Below are 18,583 nucleotides of genomic sequence, written 5' to 3' on the forward strand. Positions count from 1 at the left end.
TAAGAGAACATTACTTTATACGTCTTGAAATGGCTTCTAATTATAAGTTGTAAATGTATCTGAGGTACTTCAGTCATTTAGGAATGTTGAATATTACTTATGGCTCCTGGAAGAACTAAGACATCTATAACAGGCATACTTCACTGCAGGAGGGTCCCTTGCCCGCCAGGGTGGCAAAGCTGAGTGGAAACAATAACTGATTTTTCCTTATCTTTGAGGCTATCTGAATTTGAAATATGCTATTATTGTTTAACAATCATATTAATAATTATTTATATATATATTATTTATATATTTATAAATAAACGTTAAAATAAATAATTATTTACATAAAACAATTATATTTTTATCAGGGCTCTGTATCAGTCAGGAGCTTAGCAACCAACAAATTCCGATTCATATAGTTCAAGAGACTGCAAATAAGAGGCTGCTTACAGGGGTGTAGACAGGGCGAAGGGAACAAACAGGGATGGTGAGGGATTAGCAATGGTGGGAGCCAATACTGTCCTAGGCCTGAAGGGACAAGGGGTATTACAAAGTCCATTACTTCAGTCCAATGCAAGCTGAAGTCAGGGAAGGGTGCAGCTCAAAAAATATGGCCCAGAGCAGGAAAGGAGCAGGAAAGAAATGCCCTGTCTTCTCTTTCCTTCTGCCTCATCTTGAGGTGCCTCCTTTGGCCAAACCCACCCAAGAGCCAGCTGGCAGTGGAGCCTGGTTGATGCAATGCGGCCTGCAGGAGTTGGTCCCCAGAGCTCAGAGCTGCATGGACAAAGGCCAAGGATGGACCCAGGGCGAGGAAGAAAGTAAGCCACAATGCACACATCCTCACTTTTGAAATAACAAGCAATAATAGGTCTGAAGAGAGTTTGTAGGTTTCTTTTGGAGCTCCAGCCTCACTAGGACCTGTGTGATACAAAGTGCCTTTCCCCAGCTAAAGATAGAGAACTGAGGGGTTTTCAGTCATGTCTTTAAGCATAGGAAATTATTTGAAAAGAAGTTCAAATTAGCTCGGGGGACTCTGAGAATGGAATTCGCAGTGGAGTTTTTAAGGCTTGTTTTAAGGCCAAGTCTTGTGTTTGTGCTTGTGGGAGAAAGGGATAGACCAGGAAAGAGTAGGTATGAAGGTGCAGGATTAGGGGTCTGGGAAGAAGAGCCCTGTGGCCGACATGGATTTCTCAATGTATAATCATTGATACCCCCAGAAATTCTTGAAATCTAATCATATGCTGAAAATGTGTTTGCTAATGAAAGGTTCTTGACATTGATATGAGCATGGTTTTATGACGCACAAATACTTATATTTTCAATTCAGCAATTTAAAGTAGCCAAAATCTTCAACTGTCATTGCTTGACATATACAAAACGCCCGTGCATACTTGTCTGTGTATTCTCCTGCATAAAATATCAATGCTCCCAGGCTCAGATACTTGGTGGATTTAGGCTAAGTCATATTTAGACCACATCTGATATTTTGTCTAAAACTTCCCGAACTGAACAACCTTATTCTACATCCAAATATTGTGTAATATTTCAGTCAATAATTTTTTGTTAATGTCGAACTTAGATTTCCATTGTTTCTCTTTCACGTGGAAAATAGAACAGTTCCTAGATGGGAAAGGGCATGGGATATATCTTATTGGATCAAAGGGTATGCATACCGTTTTGTTCTTGAGCACTTGAAATGATTTATGTCACATATTCCCTTCCAAAAGCTTAGTATTTACCATTCTAACTATTTTATAAATTGTTAACTCATTAAATTTCAAGCATTTCTGTGAAGTAGGTACTATTATTATTATGATGCTCATTACACATATGCGGGAGCTGAGAATGGTGGCATGGAGGGGTTAAGTACCTAACACAAGGCTGCATGGTTAATAAATGGAATTAAAACTGAGATTTAAACAGGAAATCTGGCTCCACAGTCTGTGGCCTGCACTGCTATGCCAGGCTGTCTGCATTCAATGGTGGCTTGAGTTTTATGATAATTCCACTATTGTAGGGTTGAGATTTCCATATTATGAATCGAAGTGTGTACCAAACATTTAAACCAACATTTTCAAAAGCACCCAGTACATCAGCCCTCACATTAAAAATACTGCTAATTAGAATATTACCATAGCATTTAAATACAGAGAACAAACTGAGGGTTTCTGGAGGGGAGGTGGGTAGGGAGATGGGCTGAATGGGTGAGGGATATTAAGAAGGGCACTTGTTGAGATGAGCACTGGGTGTTAATATGTAAGTGATGAATCACTGGGTTCTACTCCTGAAAGCAATACCGTGCTGTATGTTAACAAACTTGAATTTAAATAAATAAATTAAAAAAAAAAGGATATTACCAAAATAGAATCCATTAATGTTTCTTTGGGCCAATAAAAGGAAAAGATTTAACAAGCATTCCTTAAAATTCACTGCAGGAATGCCGCTATAGGATGTCCCCTGTAGAAAGGTTTCCCTCAACGAGTAAGTTTGGAGAACATCGTGTGTTATATCCATGTATTTGAGATTCACGACCCACATAGTAAAAGTTCAATGAAGTCCTCACTAAAGACACCTGTTTAACTTTTTTTTAGCCCAGAATTTACCAAGTTAAGTTGACAAAAATTATTTTTTCACAAAACACTTATTATCAGACCGAAGGGCCAGTGTTGTACAATTTTGAGCTGGTCCCTTAAAATTAAAGCCTTGGCTCTGAGATTTCTTGAAGACAAACAAAAAGTGGGGAGGGGCTGAAGAAAATGACCAGCAAGCGAAATGATTCAGGCTGGCATCTTTGTGTCTGCACTGTCCAAATTCTCCTGTTAAGGTCTACAACAATCTGCTAAAAGGGTATTTCCTATCACTGAATAGCGTCGTCTGTTGGATTTCTTTCTGATCTGAGGCAGCTCTTGATGCAAATTTGGGAAGAGTAGCGGTGAATCTCACTTGCCTTTCCTGTGTGTGCTGTAGATATCTCCTCAAATAGCCTTGCTTTGTTTGACATTTTAGAGTGATTTCTGAATGTTCAAAAAGGGCAGATTCTAAATCCAGATCTGGTGAGAAATGCTGTTACTTATCTGAGAAGAGCAGCAATGGAGTGCACACACAGATGTGAAAGGAGATCTTTTTAAAACAGAAATAAGAGAGGAGAGAGATAGAGAAGAACTTGATGTAGGAATTTGATATTACTGAAGGCCCTGCAGTTATGGTAGGCACCTCATTCTGTAATTTCTCTTCATTTGGGCTGGGATTCCCAGCCACATTCTAAGAATATGGTTAAGAACATTGTATTCTCTGTACTGTAACTCTCTCTCTCTCTCACTCTCGCTTTCTCTCGATTTCTCAACACCAGTCAGGTTTGGGCTTATTGTATTTTTGGACAACTCGTTCTGACTCTGGCTTTGTCCTCTCTTCCCATGTCTTCCCCATGGTAGTGACCCCTCCCCCCCATCTTTTGGTCCCTCTGGACAAGTCAACCCTCCCCAGGGCAAGATGGAGAACAACTTCGCTTTCTTACAGTCATCATTGCTTCTCCTGTTTCTCCCCATCAACTGGCTCCCAAGGCCCAGGACTATCGGGAACCACTGTTGTGTGGACCCTCGACGCTGCGCTTCTATTTTCCATTAGTCTTGGGCCTGCGCCGGCAGGGAGAAAACTGCTCTCTGGAAGTAAACTTGTGACCTGTGCAAAATGAATTCACTTTTCGATGGCACCAGAGGACCATTTAGTAAATTACTTTCATTGTACAGAATACCACCCTGGTGTCCTGGAAGATGGAATTGGTGTCACATGGGTGAGCTATTTTCTCCCTGAGAAAAAGTATACTTCCATAAAGGGTTCTGGCAGGTGTGTGATGAGTCTGGTCGGGGGGACGGTGGGAGGGGGGTCTGGCAGGACAGGGCAAGCATGGCGATAGAGTTTGGTCCCTAACACTTCTAGAAGTGGGTCAGGAGGGTTTTCTGGGGACACTAAAACTAATTCTTCACTGCAGTTTGTGGCAGTAACATTGACTAATGGAAACAACAACAATGGCAACAAGTGTTTACTTAGCTTCTGTCAAACTCTGGCACAGTGGAAGATACTTCACACATATTATGTCATTTAATTTAGCAAAAACAGTAAGATATCGTATTTTGATATCGCTGTTTCATGGAAATGAGACTTTAGAGAATTTAAGCCTCATATTAAGGTCAGGCACATAGAATGTGTTGACATGAGAGTACAAATTCATTCATTCATTCAACAAATATTTATGTTACAGAGACCCTTCTGGGTGCCAGGGATATAGCAGGCAACAACCCCCCCAAATGAGAATATAGTATATTAGACAATGAAAAGTGTATTGGAGAAAAATAAAGCAGGATAAGGAGATGGAAAGCCTTTTTGTGGATGACTGTTCTATTTTATGTGAGCAGGGGTCAAGGAAGTTGTCTCTGATAAGGTGACATTTAAGTAGAATTGAAAGGAAGGCAGAAGTGAGTCACGTACATACTTCAGAGACCAGGAAACAGTAGGAGCAAGGGCCCTGTGATGAAAATGTGCTTGGCGTGGGCAAGGACAGGAGATCAATGTGACTGGAGCAGAAAGGGGGAGGGGCAGGGGTAAGAAATGAGGGTAAATGCCCTTATCAAAGAGACCTCCGAGAGCTTCCTCGCCTCTTTTGCCACGTGAGTACACAGTGAGGACTGCGTCTATCTACAAACCAGGAAGTAATCTTTCATCAGACACTGAATCTATTGGTGCCTTCATCTGGGATTTCCTAGCCTCTAGAACTGCGAGAAAGTTTTTTTTTTAATTTTAATTTTTTAATGTTTATTTATATGAGAGAGAGAGAGAGAGAGAGAGAGAACTTGAGGAGGGGAGGGGCAGAGAGACAGAGACAGAATCTGAAGCAGGCTTCAGGCTCTGAGCTGTTAGTACAGAGCCTGATGTGGGGCTCGAACTTACGAACCATGAGATCATGACCTGAGCTGAAGTTGGACACTTAACCGACTGAGCTACCCAGGATCCCCAGAGAAATAAATGTTTTTAAGCCACCCAGTCTATGGTATTTTTGTTAGAGGAGCTCGAATGGGCTAATTCACACTATAAGGCTAGTAAGGGTTCTTCCTTTTGCCGTGGGAGATGTCAAGCCCCTGGTACTCTTTAATTGCCCAGAGTCAGGAGGCCCAGCCTCTATGCCCCAGGAGAGGATAGTCACCCTTTGGGATTCCATGAATGGATCACAGATGGATGCTGTAATTCTTCACTCTTCCAGCTAGGTATAGAGGAGAACAATACCCCTTTCACCTTCACCATTTCTGTGCTTTTTGAAACTTGCATGGGGAAGTGAGTTGCCCAGCAGAACAACTCTGAGGAGGCCCCTGCCACCCTCTAGACCCACATACCACTTTGAGTCACAAGAAGACAAATGGCTTTGGGTTTTCCCACATTTCTTCCTGAGAGATTTCCTGGGCCAACTCCATTCTGAATATGTCGTGAATATATTTTCTTTAATCCTTAATCGCCATCTGATAAGCCCTCCCCGAATGTTCCCCTATCCCCACGCTACTCTGTACATGCTGAAATCTGACCCTTCTTCCATTTCTCTTCATCTGTCCAACCCTGCCTCTATGCCCTTTGGAGCTCTTGGTTGTCATTCTGTCATCAGCACACACATTCTCATCCTCTTCCCTGGATGTGCCCTTTACCCTCTCACTCCAGCTGGACCCTGGCTCTCCCTGAGGACACTGCTTCTTCTGCAGTCTTCTCAAGGAGAGACTTTTGATTTCATACCCCATGGACCTTAAAGCCTGGAAAAAAGGGCAAGTCTCTTCCTGACTTGCCTTTGTTACTTCTAATTAATCATTGCTCTTGCTTCCAACTTCAAAGCTTTCAGCCCCTTTGAAGCACATCATCTGATGTTACCACCTGCTACCCCACCTTGTTGTCATTCACTGACCTTAGTCCTTGTGCCTCCAGCACCTGCTTTGCTGTCTTTATCTCTACTGCCAATGATAATGATAGTGACAGCGCTCACTGAGTTTTCTCTCTTCTCCTGGAACTCTTCTAAACACCCCAAAAGCTTTATCTTATTTAATTCCTTTAATGCTATGAGATAGGTATTGTTACCACCCTCATTGTATAGATGAGCAAACTGAAGTGCAGAGAGTAATACACTTTGCCTAACGTCACACACAGTTAGTGACAGAGTCAGGACTGGAAATGCAGTCTGGCTCCTGAGCGTGTGCACTTAAACACTATATTAAGCTGTTTCCTTGTCAATGTTCTTGGCAAACTTAACAGCTATGCAGATGACCCGTTTGACACCCTGGCCTCTCCTTTCCTTGATCTCCTTGGTTCCTCTACTCTACCACAACTACCCACACCTACAGTCACATCCATGGCCTTGTCATCAGTGATAACAGCGTTACCTCAAAATGTTGATTTTGAGTTTTGCACTCTTTGTGTCTTTCTAACCCTCTACAGTAGTAGTCCCAATTCAGAAATCCCTCAACCTTGGGAAAGCCTCAATTCCAACAAATGGTATTAATATATCCCATACCCCCTGCCCCAAATCTTCATATCCTTTCAGTGGAGTATGGCAACAAGTTGAGGGAGCACTTCCTGATTTATCTAAGGCTGTATAACAAATCACCACAGAGCTTAGTGGCTCAAAACAGCAAACTTTATTTGCTCACAATTCTGCAGGCCAGAAATTTGAGCAACACTTGACTGGATGGCTCTTCTGTTCCATGTGGCTTCAGCTGGAGATCCTCATGAGGCTGGAGTCAGATGACAGCTGAGATTGGAGTGTCCACGACGGCCTATCTCAGGTCTGGAACCTCGGTGGTGATGGCTGGGATCTCTCTCTTGCTCTCTCTCACTCACTCTCAGTTCATGCAGGGCTGCCTCCAGGGTCTGTCTTGGGCTTCCTTACATGACAGCTGGATGGCAAGAGTGAGTATTTTAATTGGCAAAGCTCGAAGCTGCAGAAACTTTGCACACAGCACACAGCACTTTGGCTGCATTCTCTTAGTCAAAACAAAATATACAGTGAGCCCCAATCCAAAGGGAGGGGAAATAGACTCCACCTCTTGGTGGGTGAGTGGCAGGATCATACTGCAAAAGAGCATGTGCATGGGGGGTATTGTTGTAGCCGTCTTTGGAAATACATTTTAACCGTGACATAGCACTTCAATTTCCTATTACCTGTCTCATCCTCTCCCCTTTCCTCCTTGCCTGACAATATTCCTGACCTGGTCAAACCCAACTATCAATCCACTCCATGCTTGCATTTGAGTAGATGAATGTTTCTGGAGAAAAATCATGCAACTTTCTGAATTTTTAATAGAAACGTTCTAACTTTCTAACTTTGCTTCCAACCAGCTGGCCTTCTTTCAAATTTGCATGCCATGCTCCTTCCAGTCTCTGGCCCCTGAATGTGACACTCCCCCAAACATTTGCATGGCTGTTGTCAACCATTCACATCTCATCTCCTCCCAGAGGCCTCTGAACACCTTAGTCAGGAAGATTTCACTTGCCCACTTGTAGACACCCCATATCACATTACTTCATTTTCTTCATAGCAGTCACCCTCTAAAATTTGCTTATTCATCAAATGGTTTCTGTGTTTACTGTTAATTTCCTCACCAGAATGCTAGCTTTTTGAGGGCAAGACTTTATCTTGTGATTCATAGAGTCTAGACAAGGCCTAGCACAGAGTATGTTCTCTGTGGATATTTATTAACTTGCTGAACCAATGCTTTTTGATTTACTGAATCATATAAGTAATTCAAGCATATGAGGAAAATTTCAAATAACATCAAGGCATAAAATAAAAAGTAAAATTATCCTTCTGCCTTCTCCAGGTTCTGCTCCTAAAAAGTAAGTTGGTTTGGGAAGTTGTGGAATTTAGCACATGAACATCATCCCTCTCTCTCCTCCTTTTTTTTTAAAGTTATATTGTTGTTTAGAATGTCTTCTTTTGTTTCCCTTTATAACTATATACCTTCTTTTGGTTATACTTTATCACTATTTCTTGGGTCCCCTTTATGTAATAAGAGAAAATGTACCATAGCCTCTCCCTTCCCCTAGTCTCTATCCCCTCTCCCCTCAACATGGGTTATTACTGTTACATGATCAAGGTTTATTACATTTATATTCTGATCTGTAACTATAATTACGTCTTCTGTGCTTTTACGATAGGTTAGTTTCTTAAAATCAAAAACCATTAAATGGCAATTGGAAATTATAATTATGTAAATATTATTCAATGGAGAACCAAGTAGTTTGATTAGAGTTGTAGAGAAAGAAAAATAATCCTAAACTACCAAACTTATGGCACTCAAAGGAGAAAAGACCCAATCTTCAAGGTCAAATGAGTTCTCTGTTTTCCACTTCATGTTACTTTACTTGCTAAAATCATGCTGCAGTTTAATTTGCTTTGATTTGACATATGACATTTCTTGACAGCTTTCTTTATCTTTTCTAAAATCTCTAATTGCCTCTCTTTTTTTCTTGTTGATATGAATATTATAATAATAAAATAAATCTTTTATAACAGTTACTCAAGGTCAGGCACTAAATACTGTGCATGCATTATTTCATTTAATACCCACAATGACCCTAGGAAGTAGAAATTATTTTTATACCCATTTTTAAACCAGAAAAGTGAGCCAAGGGGGATTTAAGTAATTGCTCAAGGTCACATACTTAGTTTGTAATTTGAACCAAGCAGTCTGATTTTGGAGATGGAGATTTTAATCACGTGATTTATTTATCTAATTAGTAGGTATATCAAGCTTCTATAATTACACTGTTGTCGAAATAAATCGATTTTTTTAATTGATGGCCTTTACGGGGTGCAGGGGGCATTCCCAACTTCCTGTTTCAGTGTGAGTTTTAGGTTTTAGTATTGCTGCATAGCCGTCATCTTGACATTTTTTTTGTTGCACTTCTGGTTTGATCCACACATCTTCCTGTTTCTTTCGTTTCATTTAAATTTTTGCTGGCATACATATAAGTCTTTCAGAAAGTGTAACTAGAAAGCCAAATTTCTGAGTCCTTGCATGTTTAAAAAGTTCTCACACTTGATTGATGGTTTGCTTAGCTATAGAATTTAGGTTGAAAATAATCTACCAGAACTTTGCTGGGATTGTGCCACTATCTCCCAGGATCCAGAATAATTGATGAGAAGTCTGATGCCCATTCTTTTGTAGATATTTCCCCCATACCCCCCTTAAGGTTTTTGTTCTTCTCTTTAACTTTGATGTTTCAAAATTTCATAATAACATGTTTAGGTGTGGGCCTTTTTGTTCAGTAATTGGTGCATCCAAGACTTGTGTTAGCTTCTGCTCTAGGAAATTTTCTTCAATGATTTATTTAATTTTCTTCCTTCCGGTTCTTATTTTTTTCTCTCCTGGAACTCCTGTGGGATTGGTGGTGGAATTCCTAGATGGAAGTTAGAGCTACCATTTTGCTTAAGTTTTTCTCCTCTTTTCCTTTAAAAATTTCCTCCTTTCCTTTCTTCTTTCTTCCTTCTTTTAAATCTCAATCTTTTCTGTGACTTTGTCTTCTGGCCCTTCTATTGATTTTTCTTTTGACAATTATGTACTTAATTTCCAAAGCATTGCAGTTGTTCTCTGTACTATGTTCAAGTATCCTGTTCAATTTTGATGGATACAGTCTCTTTTCAAACCTGTACATGCACTTTAGTAATCAGTTCCTTTGTTTACCTTCGAGATTCTTTCATGCTGTTGGTTTTCTTAAAATGTTTGCTGAGACTTGGTGGCTTGTTCCTGTTTGTAATAGAAAGATTAGATTTTTAAATGTGGGCCACTAAGGTAAATTCCTTTTGGAGCCGAGGAGATCTCTTTTTACAGCAGATATCACCATCCTTCTTTTCCAAAAAGATGTCTCTGGGCTATTCATACTCTGGGGGCAGTTCACACTGCTTGCTCCCCATATATAACCTGGTATATTTTTATCCAACTAAAACCAGAATACAGTGAGTGCCATGGGAAGGCTTAGGGAGAAAGAAGGGGAGTCTGTCTTATAGGTGGTGGTTCTGCCACGGGTTAGTATTTTAAGTGGCTGATTGTGTACAATGGAACCCTAGAAGGTTTTTGTTTTTGTTTTATTATTATTGTTATTGTTATTATTTTATTTTATTTTTTTTTTAGCAAGAGCAAGGGAGGGGGCAGAGGAGAGAGAGAATCTTAAGCAAGCTCCATGCCCAGTGTGGAGCCTCATATGGGGCTTGGTCCCACGACCATGAGATCATGACCTGAGCTGAAATCAAGAGTCAGATGCTTAACTGACTGAGCCACCCCGGAGTCCCTGTTTTTGTTTTTTTTAAATGAAGACTTTATTTTTGTAGAGCAGTTTAAGGTTCATAGTGAAGTTGAGAGGAAGGTACAGAGGTTTCCCTTATACCCCCTTCTTCCACACACGCATAGCCTCCCCCACAATGGATATTCCACAACAGAGGGGTACATTTGTTACAACTGATGAACCTACACTGACACATCCTGATTACCCCAAGTCTATAGTTTACATTAAGGTTCACTCTTGATGTACAAACGTATGATGACATGTATCCATTACTATATTATGCAAAGCATTTTCACTGCTCAAAAAGTCCTCTGTGCACTTCCTGTTGCCCCTTCCCTCCCCCTGCCCCCAACCCCTGGCAACCATTGATCTTTTTATTGTCTCCATAGTTTTGCCTTTTCTAAAATGTCGTATCCAGAATGTCATATTATTGGAATCATATAGTATGCAGCCTTTTCAGATTTGCTTCTTTCACTTAGTAATATGCATTTAAGTTTTCTCTCCAAGTCCTGATAGTTCGCTTCTTTTTATTGCTAAATAATATTCCTTTGTCTGGATGGACCACAGTTTATTTATCCATTCATCTACTGAAGGACATCTTGGTTGCTTCCAATTTAAAGTGTTTTTTAATGGTGGTGAGTTTTTTGTCCTTGTCCCAAAACCCATTGATCAGAACTATCTCCTACAGCCCCGTAGTATCTTACAAAGTCACTGCCCCACTGTAACCACTGGCAACACAGCCAACTTCCAGGACTCAGAATATAGAGCAACTGTTTAAATCTCTGTTGTCTAAGAAGGGTCTCGGCAGGTTACCCTTGGGCCAGCCCTGGCCTCTTCCTAACTTCTTATTTTGTGCCTATTTTACCACGAATATATCTTTTTTTCCCTCGTGAATATGAGATCACTGTGAAAATTCGAAAAGTTCTGAAGTTGGAATATTAACTATCACTCAATATTATACCATTCAGTAAACAGGTGAAAAGGTAAGTAGCACATGATGTATACAGTTTTTAGTTGACTTAAAAAATTTTATAGCTCGTATTTTTTTGGTAAGTTTATTTATTTTTGAGAGAGACAGAGACAGTGTGAGTGGGGGGAGGGGCAGAGAGAGAGAGAGAGAGAGAGGGAATCCCAAGCAGGCTCCGTGCGGTCAGCACAGAGCCGGATGCAGGGCTCAAACTGACGAAACTGTGAGATCATGACCTGAGCTGAAACCAGAAGTCGGATCCCTAACCAACTGAGTCACTCAGGCGCCCCTATAGCTCGTGTTTTTAAACATTCTTCAAAACATGATCCCTGATTGTTGCATGGTATTTATCACATGGGTATACTACAGTTCAATTTTTCTCTACTTTTGAAGTTTGGGATATTTCTTTTTTTTTTTTTTTTTTTTTTTTTTTTTTTATCATGAATGCTACTATGAGAAATAAACTCATTCATAAAGTTTTGCTTTGTTTTGTTTTCACACATTTCTTAGTTCCTTGGATTAATTCTTAGAATGCAGGTAATAGGCAAAAGTGTTTCAACACATTCTAGAGCTTTTGTTACATACTGCCCAATTGTCCATCTGATCGTGAAAAATGGCTATACTTTTTGCTAGTATGTAAAAATTCCCTTTTGACTGAACTAACATCTAAACTTGATATCGTTTTAAAAAAGAGAGAGACTGGGGAAACAAAGATTTTCTATCAGTATGATAGGAGAAAATATTTTTAGGCGTTTTTTTCTCTTGCATTTTAAAAAAATCCTTAGTGAGATTAAATATGTCTGGTATCCCATTTGCATTTCTTCTTTAGCAATTTTTCCTTTCAGATCTTTTGCCTTTTATTGTGCTAGTGTGCTTCTCTTTTATTAATTTATTTGTAAGCCTTTTATAAATTAAGAATTTTTCACACATTTATATGGACGTATGCATATCTATATCTACAAAATCAAACAATTTACTTAAATATTGTTTATTTAAATCTTGCTATTGTTGCGTTTCTAAAGCAGGGGTGAGATGTGAGCCCTCCATGGAAGGGTTGGGCCTCCTCTCGGAGGCACAGAGCCCACAGAGCCCTCAGCGCTGTTACCATTTTGCAAAGCTCCAGGGAAGCAAAACAAAAGAAACAGGGCAGCTTTGAAGGTCCCTGCCAAACTCTTTAGAGCAACAGGATTAGGAGGAAAATGAGGCTTCTAAGAGCATGACTAAACATTTAATACCCCCTCGGAACCCACAAAACAAAAACACAATCATCTTCATCTCACAATTAGAAAGAAATCATGAAGGACAGTGGCTTTGCTGATCTCCTTAAATGCATTATAAACCTTAGATGGAAATTTTTTTTTTTTGCAACAAAGTGGCCAAAGCTTTATGGCCAGCACAGGATAACTCAGAGCAGATCTTCAGGTACCCAAGACTTTTCATCCCTAGAAACATGGGGCTTAATTTCTACATCATACGTGGTTTTAGTCTGCATAAATTTACTACTGCTTTTGAAATAATTCAATTTCAAGAACAATGGAAGCTCAAACCCACTTTGGTGGTGGCCATTAATAGCTCTTGTTTGATGAATAATTCTGAAAACTCTTTTTTTCTCGTCACAAAAAATGAACTGGTGATGCATATGCTAGCATTAAGAAAGAGCTTAATATATTGGCAGATAAAAACACAGCACACACTGAAGGAATGTATTATGGACATAAGCCATAAAAATGTTTTCAATTTCTTTTGGTGTTAAGATACAGCGTAAGAAACCAGTCAATTTCTGGAGAGTCACTTGAGGCAATTTGCATATAGAATGTTTATGGCAGATGTGACTGAATAAATGGAGCCAGTTCCTGTGAATGTTGCCTCCCATCTTTGTCCAGGCTACCAGCATCTGGAAATTGTGGCCATGCTGCATTAAGAAAAATGATTACAGGGATCGAAGACAATATTAGGTCTTCCCCACAAAGTTTATATGATTTTAACTGAATTTGCAGCTAACTGATGTAGTACTATTAGAGGTTTCTGTGAAGTGAGCAACTTAAGGAACTCTTTCAACAGCAAGAGAAATAAATATTTTTCTCCCAGTCCCAAAAACTTTCTTTTCTTTTCTTTTCTTTTCTTTTTCTTTTCTTTTTTTTCCTTTTCTTCGGCGGGTGGTAGGGGAGAGTTCGAGGAAGGAAGGGGGGAATGTAGTTCCTTCTTCACCCTACCCCCCGCCCCTTCCTTCTCTCCTCTCCTCCTCTCCTCTCCTCTCCTCTCCTCTCCTCTCCTCTCCTCTCCTCTCTTCTCCTCTCTTCCCCTCCCCTCTCCCTTCCTTTTTCTCTTCTCTTCTCTTCTCTTCTCTTCTCTTCTTTTTTTCAATGGTGTAACATGAATTCACCCTGTTTGTACACACTGACATTCTTTTGCATTTCATCCTAGAAGAGAGCTTACTGCAAAGCCTCCTTTACCGCCAGATTCTGGGGAAGCATTTATTTACCTACCAAGGGAGGGGCACTTCATGTGGATAAAAAGTGATGAAAAGACTATGAAAAGTGACACCACTGAAAGAGAGGATCATTTGCCAAATTACAAAACACAACAGACAATTTTCTTTGACTCCATTCCAGATGTGAGAAACAGGTAACGTAAGGCAATCATCCTGCCAACAGGACCGGTTTCCTTGGGGGCCCTGGCAGAGACAAGGAGGAGCACAGTGAGTGCCACAGATTGTAGCTCATCATGGACTTCTCAGCCCAGATGCAATGGTGAAAATAGATAGCCTCCACTTTCTGTTTGGTTACCTTCAGGGGTCAGGTCCCAGTGCATGTCACGAGCTCTGCTGGCCGGCCTCTTTCCCAGCCACCCTCCGCTGGCTCCAGGGTCTCCTCAAGAGCAAATGTCACCAACTCAGGTTGGCCTTCCATGACCTGCCAATTTAAGTTACATCTCACAGTCACAGACACTCATGGCCTCCTGTGGTGTTCCTTCATGGCTCCCACCGTCATCTGTAAATGCTCATTCAATTGTGTGCTTACCGGTTTCTCCGGCCAGGCTGTGGTCAGGGCTCTCTGCTGCTCCCCTGCACCTGTAGAAAAGGTGCCCAGTAAACCTTGGTGGCAAACGTGGGAGATTTGTGGTTTTCTGAGGGCGACTGGTGTCCATTCTCCTGCCTTGTCCAGGCAAAATTCTCCAACAGCTTGATTTCCATCTGTTTCCTTTTTCACTTTCTCTTTCCTTTTCTCTGTCCTCCTCCCCTTCCCCCTGTTCATTTGTAACAACTTTGTTGGTTTCCTTGTTTTTTTCTCCCGTGTTTCTCTAGAAGGAAGCAGATGGGTAGAGGATTTCAGATGAATACTGAATATCACATCCCCATTGATGAGATCATTTCAGAATATTCTAAAATTATTCTTCATGGTTCCATGGCCGGGGAGAAAATATCCCTTGGTTTTTGAGAGTCAGGATGCTGCTGCTGCCAGGTTTAAATCATTATTAAAGAGACAAAGGCTCACCAGGATAAAGCTGCTGGAAAGTTTTCTTCAGCAGTAGAGTATATTCAATAAATACCACTCACCTGGAGGTGTGCTGGGTGAGAGCTCCGTCTTTTGTGTGTATGTATATAGTTACTTGCTACTGTACCTAAATGCCACATCTCGGGGGAGCTTACCTTTCTTTAGAACTTTAAGATAGCATCCACCCCGGGACTACCAATAGGAGATGGCTTGGCCCTGGAAAGAATTTTTAAAAAGTTTTTTTTTTTTTTTAATTTTTTTTTTTTCAACGTTTATTTATTTTTGGGACAGAGAGAGACAGAGCATGAACGGGGGAGGGGCAGAGAGAGAGGGAGACATAGAATCGGAAGCAGGCTCCAGGCTCTGAGCCATCAGCCCAGAGCCCGACGCGGGGCTCGAACTCACGGACCGTGAGATCGTGACCTGGCTGAAGTCGGACGCTTAACCGACTGCGCCACCCAGGCGCCCCTTAAAAAGTTTTTTAATGTTTACGTTTGAGAGAGAGAAGGAGAGGGAGAGAGAGAGAGAGAGAGAGAGAGAGAGAGAGAGAGAGGCAGAGTGCAATCAGGGGAGGGGCAGAGAGAGAGGGAGACACAGAATCCAAAGCAGGCTCCAGGTTCCGAGCTGTCAGCACAGAGCCCGATGCGGGGCTCAAACGCATGAACTGTGAGATCATGACCTGAGCCATAGTCAGACGCTCAACCGACTGAGACACTGAGGTGCCCCTGGGAAGAATATTTAAAAAAAAATATTTTTTTTGCATTTATTTATTTTTGAGAGACAGAGTGAGACAGAGCACGAGCAGAGGAGGGGCAGAGAGAGAGGAAGACACAGAATCCAAAGCAGGCTCCAGGCTCCAAGCTGTCAGCAGAGCCCGCTGCGGGCTCGAACGCATGAACCATGAGATCATGACCTGCGCCGAAGTCGGTCGCTCAACCGACTAAGCCACCGAGGCGCCCCTGGAAAGAATATTTTTAATAGTACAATATTAATGGCCTGAAATTTCCTACCCCTCCTCTTATAAAGGCAATGTGGGCAACTGTCAGAAGGGCGATGTCATGCCTTGAGACATGAGAATATGACACGCGTTCCAGGTAGTAGTGCCTACTTGCCACATTTGATCATCTCACTCCTTACTCTCTGGAAAATAAAGGACACATGGGCTTGGCTCCTTTAGAGAAGCAATCTGAACTTTGTAAGGATTAAGCCCATCAGTTGGGTGCTGAGCCATCTCTAGCTGAGTCGTTGGATTCAAAGAGCAAGCAGACCCAGCCATGTTACCTGAAAGGTAAACACCCTCCCTGCCCAGCGGTGTCCACGACAGTTTGACTCAGGTCAACTGCCTCTTTCTCTCACCTGCAGCTCAGCCTGGGAAAGGCTGCCCTGGTGCCAAGCTCTAGAAAGGCTCAACATCTCATGCAGGCAGGCAGATCTGTCAGTAACCTAGCAACGTGGCAACAAAAGCATCCTCATGCTGTTCAGCTTTTCAAATAATGAAATGATAGTCACAACATTTTGCATTTAAACTGCACCGTCTCCAAGGATCTTAAAATCTGTTGTGAATAGAGAAAAGGAGTCCCAGGAACTTGCTCCTCCTGGGATGGCTAGCTCCATTTTACAGATGGCTAAGCCAGGGCAAACAGAGCACGGAGGTCCATTTCACATGAGTGGGAGAACTAGCTGGGCATCCTGCAGAAAGGACTTCTAACCAATAGAAAAAAACTGAAGAAAAGGAGCTGTAAACCAGCCCATTTTTTCTCATTAAACTTTACAACTCCTACGGAGCAGAGAATATGTTGATCATATATTTTGAAAAGTCTCAGCTTTACTGATTGCTAAATTATAGATGAAATCAATGGGTAGGTGGTCTGTCTTACAGCCACAATGCTGAATAGAGAATCAGCTCTAGGAAAAGTTTGCAAGACATAGTTAGTTTTCTAAAAATGTGATTATACCGTGATTGTTTTCTCAAGATGTAGTTCATTTCTGATCTGAAGGCAGATACTGTTGTTTGTCTCTACCTTCTTTTTTGTTAGCAATGGTGGTTTGAAAAACATCGCTAAAAATTTTTTGATATTCCTTCCAGTGAGAGATAGGGTCTTTGTAATCTCCCCTGAGTCTGGGTGGGTTTATGACTGATCCAACCAACAGAGTATTGTAGAAGTTATGTTATATAGCTTCCTAGGCTGAATCCTATAAGGTAATACAGTTTCTTCCTTATTCACTGACATTGGGAGCCCCAGGAGGCCATGTAAGGAGTCTGACTACCGTGAGGCTGGCACGCTGTGTAGAAATCCAAAGCACTGTCAGGCTATGTGTAGGTACTCTAGTTAACCATCCCAGCTGAGCTCAGCACCAGACATGTGAGTGAAGAAGTCTCTAGATAATCATTCTGCCCCCTGCCCACCGCCCATTCATTCTAAAGGTCCCTCCTGAATCCTCCAACATCATGAAACAGATACTAGCTATCCTTTCTGTGCCGTTTTCCAAATTATCTGCAAGAATCATTAAATCGTTGTTTGATGCCACTAAGTTTTGTAACCAAACCCATTTGTACCCCCAATGTGTGGTGCGGTCAGTCACTGAGACATCGAGTATGAGTCAAGGAAAGGGTTTATTTGAGAGATAGCCAACCAACCAGGGCAAGGCAAGCCTCAAATCCACCTCCCCAAGGGTTGGGGTTGTATTTATTTAAGGGTGACTGCTCAGGATGTCACGGGGGATGTAGGCTGAATGCAATATGCTTATTAGATATAGGGACAAAGGAGTGTGTCCTCCTTTCTGAGCATGAGCAGTCAGGAATCCTGTCTCTTCATGGGACATGTGTTCATTAAATGGCAGCATACACATGACAAACAGGGGAACATCCCAGGTGTGTCCTCACAGAGGTTACTTTCATTTCCTCTTCTGTGCATCTGCAAGAATTCTTCCCAGCCTGATCTAGTCTTAACTAGTCTCATTGGTGGTCCGTAGGCTTCTGCAAGACAATCTCGTAAATCAGTCAGATCAGCCAGTGTTTCCTCAGGGTAGGATGGTAAAGCATTTGTTAATGTGTTGGTTTCAGTTTAAGGACATTTCTTGACTAGCAACAATAACTAGAACACTAACAAAACCCCAGTGGTTCACCCTCCTCTGCATATTTGTGTTCTGGAGGAGAGGCTGTGGCCCTTTCTCAACCGCTGAGGATGAATATTTATTTGTCTAAGAGAATTATGGTCATTTCATTTCTTTTACTACATGTTTAGATTGAATATGGCCCAGAGATTCAATCCTGGCCAATAAGGAGAGTGGAGAAGTTTGCTGGGGCTCTGCTCTCAGGACATTTCCCCTTCTTCTCAATGAGATTTGCAGGGCAGAGTGGTTCTCAGTGCTACCTTTGGGTGCTGTTGTCTGTACATGATGCCTACTCCTGTGCCACCCATCCTGGGACTAGGAGGAGAGCCGAGAGCCCACGAGGATGAGCCACACGCTGAAGGTGATAGGTCAAAGAGACAAGGATGGAGAAGCTATGTCCTTGGCTAAGCACCACATTGGTGATGCTCGATCCTGGAACCACCACCACCACCATTTCCTCATTGTTTAAGCCTGTGTGTGTTGGGCCTTCTGAGACCCGCAGCCAAAGCTTCCTAGTGGCTCCCTGATATTTCAGAGCATAGGTTTTGGTCTTAAAGCTCTAGGTTCAAATCTCAGCTCTGTCACTTACTTGCTGTGAAACTTTCAGTTGTTCTAACTCTGTTTCTTCATCTGTAAAATGAGGATAAACACGTTTTCATCACTGAATTTTTATGAAGATATAATGATTCACTCAGTAAATACTTATCGAGTG

At 41.6% G+C, this 18,583-nt stretch overlaps 1 long non-coding RNA gene across 1 annotated transcript; it reads right to left on the reverse strand.

Annotated features, from left to right (window-relative positions):
* Positions 1-6,627: 6,627 nt before the first annotated feature.
* LOC115524052 lies at positions 6,628-14,569 on the reverse strand. Its single transcript, XR_003971926.1, has 2 exons — positions 14,284-14,569; positions 6,628-6,908 (listed from the first exon to the last, which is right to left on the reverse strand). It is a non-coding gene; the product is annotated as an uncharacterized LOC115524052 (long non-coding RNA).
* Between the last annotated feature and the right edge of the window lie 4,014 nt (positions 14,570-18,583).

The sequence above is a fragment of the Lynx canadensis genome, chromosome C2, assembly GCF_007474595.2.
Source record: "Lynx canadensis isolate LIC74 chromosome C2, mLynCan4.pri.v2, whole genome shotgun sequence".
NCBI lineage: Eukaryota > Metazoa > Chordata > Mammalia > Carnivora > Felidae > Lynx > Lynx canadensis.